We start from the raw sequence: 2,746 nt of genomic DNA, 5'->3' as shown, positions 1-2,746 counted from the left end.
TCAGGGGCAGCCGCGGGGCCGCGGCCTCATTGCAGGTTTCCCCCTCCCGGCGCGGCGCTGGGTGAACTCAGCCCGGCGGCAGCGGCTGCTGAGTCATGTGATAGCGCGGCTGGATTCGCCCAGGCGCTTCCTGCTCCTCCTGCGGCACCGGCGGGCTCCTGGCACACGCCGGGCACGGGCGGCCACCGCCCCCGCCCGCCTCCCGCGCCGGGGGGTGGCCCGCGGCAGGTGCGCGGCGGGCGGAGCCTGATCCCGGCGGTGCCGCCCCCGCCTCCCGCAGCGATTCGGCCGCGACCCGTGGTCTTGTCCGTGGTCGGCCCCGGGAATTGCTGCCCGGGAGGCGTTTCCTTTACCAGGGGGTCGGAGGTCGCCGCCCGCAGTGCGCTGTCCCTGCTGCCCCTGGGCTGAGCCAGCGCCGTCCCAGCCCCGGCAGAGCCCGCTGATCCTGCCAGACAAGGCTCCCCCTTGGAAGGTTCACTACCTGCCTTCTGCTCCTTAAACACGTCAAGGATATTTCTCCCCCGGAACCATTTGTTAGAGAAAAGAACCTGGGGCAGTGGCCGAAAGCGAGCCCTGCCGCTCGCCTGCTGTGTGTTACCCCTGCCTGCCTGGGGGGCCGGGAACATGCCCCGAGGCGCCTCCGCGCATCGCCCCGCGTTTAGGATGCTGTCAGGAGAAAAAGTGAAAGGACAGGCCCAAACATCTTTAAATTTGAAGACAGAGTAATTTCATTCCCTTCTTCTCTTGCTGTGTCATTTTGACCGTGTCATTCTCTTAAAAAAAAAAAATATTGGGAGGTCTGTTGCACGTGGTTATCACCCAAATGTGCAGAAAGGTTGGGTGTGCCAAACCTTCTTTAAGAAAACAGGGGTGAGGGGAATGTAGCAAGAGTATGTAGGAAGTCTGTCCTCTGTAGCAAGGCTCTGTCTGTGCCCTGTGAAGTAGCAGCACTCCTGAGATCTGTAAGTCTCACAGTGACCCGCAAAATGGAGCAGGTAGGCAGGGCAAGCCATGAGAGCAGTGCAGGACTGGAACTTAGCAGGAGAAAGCTGGTTAGTCATCATACGTGGCTAGTGGGGATGATCGGCTGTCATCTCTCTGGCTCATACTAGAAACCACCTGGCATGCAACTGAAGGCAGTTGCAGAGCTTTGGAAAATAAGCCTTGTGAGCTTGTTCAGTTTCTGATTATTAAACAATATCCTGAGAGCTGAGTTCAAACAATGCCTGTGTTTGCTTCAGGTTCCTTGTGTACAGACATGAGAAATGTAAAGATATTGTGACACTTACAAGTTTTTTATGATAAAGCTGTTTGTTAATATAGTCTACAGAGCCAAAAGTAGATTAGTGAACAGGGATGCTAAGAGTATGTTAAGTGCCTCCTGAAGTAGATTTGGAAAAATATCTACCACAAATTAAACATTAAATATACACTTTCTTTGGGACAAGCTGGTTATTTTTCCTATCTCTATTTTTAGTCACGTCCAGGGTTGATATTGTAAGTATTTTGAGGAACAGTAAACCTCTCTTAGGTCAAAAAAAAACTTGACACTAATAACTCACCATTCCATTACAATATAATGGAAACCTTGTGGGTCTTTCTTGCATGCATTTCCGTTTGCTTTGCTTTGCTTCCTGGTTATGTTGCAGAGGTCATAACTTTAAACAAAAAAATAAATAAAAGAGAAATGAAAGGTCTATTAAAATCCAGGTGGGTGTTTTTGGTTTTGGTTTTGGTTTGTTTTTTTTTTCATAAACCCTATGTGTTGGTACTGTTCATCTACATTTGGACATTCTAGGCAAAGCCAAGCTTGAGGTGGTAAGACTCCCACTACTTTGGTGAACTGAACTGTATCTGACTTGTCCAGTTTCAGTTCATTCTCCCTTCCTGCAACTTGAGGACAATCTCTTTATACTATTTTTTGTCTTCTGGATGGCTGGTGTTTTTTCATCAGACAGGCACTCCAGCACTCATTTCCCTCACTAAGATTTTAATGGACCTGCCACCCAGAGACGACAGAAGTGAGAAGAGGGACATGAAAAGAACTTGACATGTAACCCTCTACCCCTCAACAGGTTATGTAGTATACTCTTGGAGAAACTGCACCATTTACTGGACCCAAAGACTTTGAAAAATATCATATACTAAAACTCAAACAGAGAGAATGCAGTGTTTGCCCTCTGGCTCCGCACTGTAGTCACTATTTTGCACAAAACATGAGGGAGAAATGTAAGGGAGTATGTGTGGTCTTGTTAGTGTTTAAATGATTATCTCTGCTAGATGACAAGGAAAAACTCAGATCAGACATGTGGGGAGACAGCTTAACAGCTCACCACTCAAAACAGATCTGTGTGCTGTTTGAAATTCTGTGGATTCTTGCCTCTGTCACAAGAATGCTGTAGGGATACAACAGTAAAATAGGTGTGATATGGCCTCTTCATACTGAAAAGTAGAAATATGTTTTGATTTCAGTTCTCTTTGGGAAAGAGGATCATATTCACTTTTGAGTCAGAAGTGAAGCCTCACTTCTCAAAGGAAGTAATGTTCAGGCCTGGCAGGGCCTGGGCAAGTTCCTCAAATCTTCTAGCCTATGGTCCATCTGGTCCAAGCCAGGCATTTTTCTTTGGTGGTGTGTAGACCTCTAAAGGTTTGCATATTGACTTCAAATAAAATTTTGAAGCTGAATTCTCTATGCAAATGTTTGAAAATCAGCTCTCTGTCCTTCTACAATCCCATGAGTAATGCA

The sequence above is a fragment of the Neopelma chrysocephalum genome, unplaced genomic scaffold (genome assembly GCF_003984885.1).
Source record: "Neopelma chrysocephalum unplaced genomic scaffold, ASM398488v2 Primary Assembly neopelma1_62, whole genome shotgun sequence".
In the NCBI taxonomy this organism is placed as follows: Eukaryota; Metazoa; Chordata; class Aves; order Passeriformes; family Pipridae; genus Neopelma; species Neopelma chrysocephalum.
This window is presented reverse-complemented; position numbering follows the sequence as displayed.